The 7,100-nt window shown below is 35.3% G+C and overlaps 1 pseudogene; it reads right to left on the reverse strand.

The window, feature by feature from the left end:
• Positions 1-1,146: 1,146 nt before the first annotated feature.
• LOC123557614 (uncharacterized) lies at positions 1,147-3,974 on the reverse strand (annotated as a pseudogene).
• Positions 3,975-7,100: the final 3,126 nt, after the last annotated feature.

The following is a 7,100-nucleotide window of genomic DNA, read 5'->3' on the forward strand; positions in this document are numbered from 1 at the left end:
CTAGGTCAAATCAAAGGAAAAGCTTGTTAACACTCTAGAAGCCACATTTATGACTGTACCTTCATGAAACTTGGTCTGTGTGTTAGTCTTGATTATCTATAGGTCAAGTTCAGATCTGGGTCAGGTGGGGTCAGAAACTAGGTCACTAGGTCAAATAAAAGGAAAAGCTTGTTAACACTCTAAAGGCCACATTTATGACTGTATCTTCATGGAACTTAGAATGTTAATCTTGATGATCTTTAGGTCAAGTTCCAATCTGAGTCATGTAGGGTCAGAAACTAGGTCACCGGGTCAAATCAAAGGGAAAGCTATTAATACTTTAGAGGCCACATTTATGACCATATCTTAATGAAACTTGGTCAGTATGTTAATCTTGATGATCTTTAGGTCAGTAGGTCAGGTGAGCGATACAGGGCCTTCATGGCCCTCTTATTTAGGTTTGCAAAATCATGAGAGAGACAGTCATTTACTCTATATCTGCTGAACCGCTAAAGGGTTTCAAGAGTCAAATTGGGACCAAACTAATAGGCAGGGCGAAAGTGTATGTCTTAGTCACTGTTTTAGATAATAAAATTATGTCAATAAATTTGAGATAAACCCAGGTCCTAAAGTGTTGCGTTTTGCACAAGGACTGCTGTTCGATCCACCAAATCCGTAATAGGGTCCTTCGTGAATTCGGCTTAATTTTGAATGATCCAGATACGAGTAAAACAAACGTACAGATCTCAATGAGTGCTAGTAGGAACGTTCAGAATCAATTTTATCCCCTAAAAAAGGTTTTGCAAAATTTAATTTAAAAAAGTTGCATGCAAATGTTGCTAGGTATCCGGATAGTTACAGTCAAGAAACAAATAAAGTCAAGATTGAAATATTTTGAAACGATCTGTTGTCCAAAATTGCTGAAATGTACACGGGGAAACTACATGTATTATAATCGTTTTCTGACTAAAACTAATCAAGACTTCGACAGTTCAGTAACATCCCTTTGCCAACATTGGAATTCTTTAGAATGATGCAAAATATAAATGACGTTGTGTTACATTTGAAGAGAAATCTAAAAGACGTTAACCTTGTTACGAAAGGTGGCTCAAACAGTATCATCAAACAACCTAATATAGGGCAGAGCTAGTGTAAAACAACACTGCATATGATAGATAGCCAAACAGTTATGTTTCAAGCTTTTATTTATTTGACGAAATGATATCTTTTAAAAGCATTATCACAGAACAAACATATCACACAAAACGAAATCACCGTAAAATAAATGCAGAAAAGAACAATACTTAATTACTGCCTTGTACCGCAATGTTTCTTAGCACTCTAAATTAGCAAAAGATGCTTAAATGCAATGTACATGTCCCGAAACCGAAAATGCAAAATTCATGTTCTGATTTAAAATTTGAATGGCTTGTAAGAAAAAAAAACAGTAACCCGGGCGTTTATCGTGAGCCCAGATCCACAATCACTACCGACGTCAACTGTTACTTTATTTTCTGTCGCTATTGGTCTGGATTACTGCTTGGGCGGTCATACCGCGTAGATATGTATCGGTCAGTCCTGTCCGGTGTTGTACGATGTGATTGAGGATGCCTTACAACTCGCACGTTCTGATTTGACCTGCGTGACCTTGGCGGGGATGGACCTGATCGTCTGCTGCTACTTCCGGTTGCAGAAGATGTTGAACTAGGTGTTTCTGCGTCTGGTGACCTTGTATTGTCACGGTCAGCCGATAGATCTAAAATGGCTTCAGACAAATTTGCAGAGCTGGCGTTTAATCTAGAAGCAATTCTTAGCAAGTATGACGAGGTAATCATCTCGCTTGGATCTTGTTCCATATCTTCACTTTCGTCCAAGTCGCGGTCATTGTCCCGTGCAGATTCTCTCGCAATTATATCACGTGCCCTAATTCTTGCTGCCCTTTCTACTGCCCTCTCTGCCAATCGATCGCGTTCGCGTGGCCTTGTCGATGATAGGTGGCGCCCTGCAGTTGTGCTCGGTTCCACATGAGTAACCATAAGATCGTCACAGTCGTTTGGATCAGGTCCTTGTGTTTCGTAGGTCCGCCTTTCTTCCATGTCTAAAACTACAAGCTGATGTGCTGGGATCGGCTTCTTTAAATTCATGTCGGGCTTTTGTACAAGCTCACCTACGCAGCTCATTTCAGAGAGAAAGACTGGTTCATTTGTGACTTCAAAGTCACAACCGACAAAAAGTTCATCGTCATTTGCCTCTGCCTGTCGAGCAAACTCTTCATCATGTTCCTTCATTTCATTGTGAACAGTAAACAACTGTGTAATGTCGTTTGAAGGTCGAGCTTTTGTGAACGAGTCATAAAGCTTCTGCAACTGAGACCCTTTGGTACATACGTCAACAAATCTGGCATTTATCAACGACTTCTGTTTCTTTATCATATCGTGTAATATTGCGATTTGCCCCTCTTGTCTGCGCTCTAATAGCAGACGATATTCTATGAATGTGTCTTTTATTTTACTCCGTAGCTGTCGTTCTAGAAGGTCCAGCTGTTTTGAAGAATTCGCAAGAGCGTCTGACCTAGTTTTCATACCTTGGAGAAGCTGTTTACTTCTGTTTTCGATGTTATTAAATTCTTCTGCATTGTCAGTGAGTGCTTGCGAGACATCGACGATCTCGTGATTACCTTCTTTGTGATCCAGAACGGTACAGTCGCGGCAGACGGGTACTGTACATGTCTTGCAGAAGAAATTCAGAGGTTGGCGTTCGTGTTTTGAGCAGACGTTCTGTGATTTGACAACAACTTGTGACAGGAAATCCATCATTTGAATAACTCTGTGGTCGTTTGGCAAGGCACTGATTTCAGTCCGACTTAAGTAATTTCTACGCGGCAAGTTGGACATTTTAGAACACCTTCGTATGTGTCGTCTGCAAAAGTAAATGCTCTTCTGGCGTTCTGTTGATTGTGGTCAAAGACCTAGAAAGAAACAGCAAGGAAGCTGGTAAACAGAAGATTGTTATGGTTTTAAATTGGGTATTAATATTAAAGAAAATGGAACAATGTAAAATATCTAAAAGGATAAAATTATGAAGAAAATAGCCAGTGTGCAAAACGAACAACATGGCGATAAATCAAACTGGAAGATAACGAGTGGTGAAAGCGAAAAGGGTATATAAAGTTCATTTAGTGAAAACATTACAGATTTTTTTTCTGATCCGCTCCTGGGAATGCTTCGCCTAGAAACAATTAGACATTTTGCTTCCTGAAACATCTTCCTTTAAAAATTTGATTCAATTCGCGAAAATTAAATCCAAACAAATATTGATAATTCTAAAGTAATTTTAACAATAAAATACCTGTTTAAGGCAAGGCAGGCAGAATGTGTGATTACAAGGCAGTGACTTGGGTGATTTCTCCGTTTGGTCAAATTTCTCGCGACAAATGTGACATCTTAAAAACTGCTCTTCAAATGCAGCCTCGTCTACAACCAAGTTTCGTTTACTCGCGTCAGAGTCGTCACCACCTGTTGCCATTTTGACTGAAATTGAAACCAAAAACAAATATAACATTCTGACATTAAAGTTAATACATGTGTTTAGACAGAATGATTTATTCAAATTACTTTACAGTACAATAACAAATTACTTTACAATACACTGACGACACTCATTCTAAAACATTTGTTTCATATCTAAACGTAGATAGGTCAACGACGACAAAATAATTGTTATGAAGAACAACGCAATATATGGTCTTAAATCGTTTCATTTAAATTCCACAAAGGCACATTACTTTTTTTCAGAAAATATTATAGAGCACCATTTTCCTTGTACATCTGTTTTCATGGTCGTCCGTTAAAAACATTAACTTGTGCCACGAGTTTTATTTTATGACACATTTGTGTGCGATATTAAATTTTTAATTAAGTAGTGTCATATTGTTGTTCAATGAACATCATTTTCAGCTCATAAAGGCATTAACCATAATACTGCGCAGTTATTTCCTTGTCTTTGTGTATTGAAACTTTTACTAATCGATGAATTACCCACGTGTTTGATCAAAGGAAAGTTGTTTATATTTACGTTATTGCTATGGCTATCCGCCATCTTGTAGGCGTGCCTATTCGAATTTATTGGCGTTCATATTAGCATATGTAAATTACATTGTACGTTGTATTGCATTTCAAATTAAATGAATTAATGATGTATGATTTAAAGTACAAATTAGATATCAAATGATTCACAACGTTTACTTTATGTTTACATGCAGTTTCCTTGATTACGGGTGATTCAAACACTTTGGGGATGAGTAGCGAATCTTCATTTAATATTCCATCTATAAAACGTTCGCTTGTTTCTTTCTTTTTCCATCCATATACGAGATGTAAATAATATGAACTCACTGTTTTCCCCATTACATTGATGTAGTACTCTTTGAATATTTAAATATATTCACGATAACGATTGTTTTCTCACAGAATCTTGCTTTAAAATGTAACCTAAATGCAGATTGAATTCAAGATAAAGAGAAAGAAAACAATGATGGACTTTTGCCAGATCCTATTTTTACCTTTATAATTTGTTAAATTTTTTGAAAGGGCTTAAAGGCTTAGGTAGACTGGGAATGAGACAAAGGTGGCCAGGTGCCAGGTATATAGTTAACTCGATAGACAAAGTCTTAATAGGATTTGAAAATTGTTAATTCTTTAGCTATCTATTACAATGATTAAATATAAATCTAGTTGGAAACATTGGTTATTCTGGAATGACTGTAACAAAGGTTTAATTAGTCATTTTCAGTCGAGCCCGAATCCTGGGAAAATATTTGATGTGGGTCGCAAGAGCCTATAACAGGCAGCTCTGTAGTCTGCAATTTTAAAGAGGAAGGACACGCATTCTATGTTACTCCTCATTTATGTCTTAGCTTAAAACTTATTCAGCAAACTAAAATTTACTGTGTATATATGTGTCTTATATAAGGGACAAGCACGGCCTTAACCCCTTTCGAAAAAACTTGATTTTTACACAATATTAAAAACTGGTATAGATTATTTTAAGCTTTGGTTAAAAGGATCTCTGGTCTGGTAACAACATTGCTTTAATGTCAAAAGTATGCTAAACAAACCTCAATAACCGTAATAAACATGTAATTCATATTGTGAAAGGTCAACAAATCGATGAAATCGAAACTTTTTATTACACTGAATTATGGGTATTTTAGTTACTGGTCCAGCTCGTCTTTTACCCGAATAATGAGGAACAATGCTACAAATTGGCCATTTTACTCATTTTATCAGGACTATTTTTGTACAACAAACTGACATGAATACTTTGATTATCGATTAGTTAAGAGATTTGATTAATATTAGACATATTATTCAAATACAAATTAAATCACTTACATTATTACAAAAGAGTCCGTCAAATATGCTGTTACAACTCCTTAAAATATTCACATTTATACAGCATCAACGAGAAGTTTTCATCTGACTTTAAACTCTCTCAGGGCATTTAAATATGTTTTCTTATGTTTATTTTAATAATCAGTCATCCAGATTACATAGGTCAACATAAATAAACATTGCCCGTAACTTGGTTCTCTTCTATTAAATGGGCGTGGCTTATTTAAATTGGTAAAACTCTTAATATGCGTTTCAAATGTCAACAGGGTCAAAAGACAAAACAGTTTGAATGAAAGACCATATGAAAACGTTAATATAAGTTATTACATTACCTATGCATACTGAATTGTTTGCATTTTCAGTATGTATCAACGCATACATGTGTTTGAAAAGCAACGCTACACGTATGTAAATTAGAAACTGATAATGAATATTCATAAGTGGGTAGCTGAATCGGCGTCAGATAAAGATAAATATATAATTGATCTATTTGTAGGTCAGCTGATTGATGACTAATAAGCCTATCGATCAGTTGTAAAAGAAGATATCAGATATCAAAATAGAATCATTTTACGAGATTCTGACGTTAGCAAAAGATATATAGTTATCAATACATAGTAATACATAGTGATAATGACCGTAAAACGTATATTTCCGTACTTATGTTTTCTGTTCTGCATGTTCGTTATAAATAGGTATAAAGCTATATTACAAAATACTTATTATTAATAAGGCAATAAAAAGGAAAAAATCATACCTTAAGTGTTGAAGAAATCCGTATATAATCGCAGGTTTATTTGCTTTAATTGTTATCACAAGGCAGATTTATCAAACTACGCCGACAATATGTTGCCGACGAGTTCCGACATGTCAAAAGGCTAGACTGTACACTCATTATTGTATTTCTCGATCGAAGATTTATTCAAGTTTAAGCCTCGTATACGGTATATTCATTCATTCACGATAATGTAGACTTAAGGCCAGTGAATTGTTCGATTGATTTACTGTTTGACATGCTTTTAAGATAAACTGATAAGAATGGTAAAAATAAAAATTTTACAATAAAAGTGAAATTTCATATGAGCTAGAAAACACGATATATTTATAAACAGTCCGGAGTGAATAATGATAAAATAATAATAATAACGGCGAAGACAACAGCAGCAGCATCAAAATCATCATCATCAAACTAGAAAACACGATATATTTATAAACAGTTTGGACTGAATAATAATAATAACGGCGACGACAACAACAACAATAACACATCATCGTCATTATCCATTCAATAATAATAATAATATTTATAATATAATATAACATGATAACGGCGGCGACAACAGCAGCAATAACAAAATAAGCATCATCATCATCATCATCATTAATTCAATTATAATTGTAACTTAATCATCATCATCATCGTCGTCATCATCATCGTAATAGTTATTATTTTCCTTCATTATTGTCATGTTGACTGTCTTTTTTGTCTCCGCCTTCGTAGAAAATGTCAAGTTGCCAACAATATTTTCTTTCCTCATTGCTTTGGTTTAGGATATCGATGATATACCATAGCAGTTCAGTTACAAAGGCGCCAACAACAGAGAAATTGACATGTAGCCCTAACTGTGATACTCATCAAAGTTGAAGTTTACTGCTTCTTCGCAGTCTCTGTGTAATACGTGTTTGATAAAGTTTTAAATTCGAACAAGACTTCTTTGCGAGATCATG

Source organism: Mercenaria mercenaria, chromosome 5, assembly GCF_021730395.1.
Source record: "Mercenaria mercenaria strain notata chromosome 5, MADL_Memer_1, whole genome shotgun sequence".
Taxonomy (NCBI): Eukaryota; Metazoa; Mollusca; class Bivalvia; order Venerida; family Veneridae; genus Mercenaria; species Mercenaria mercenaria.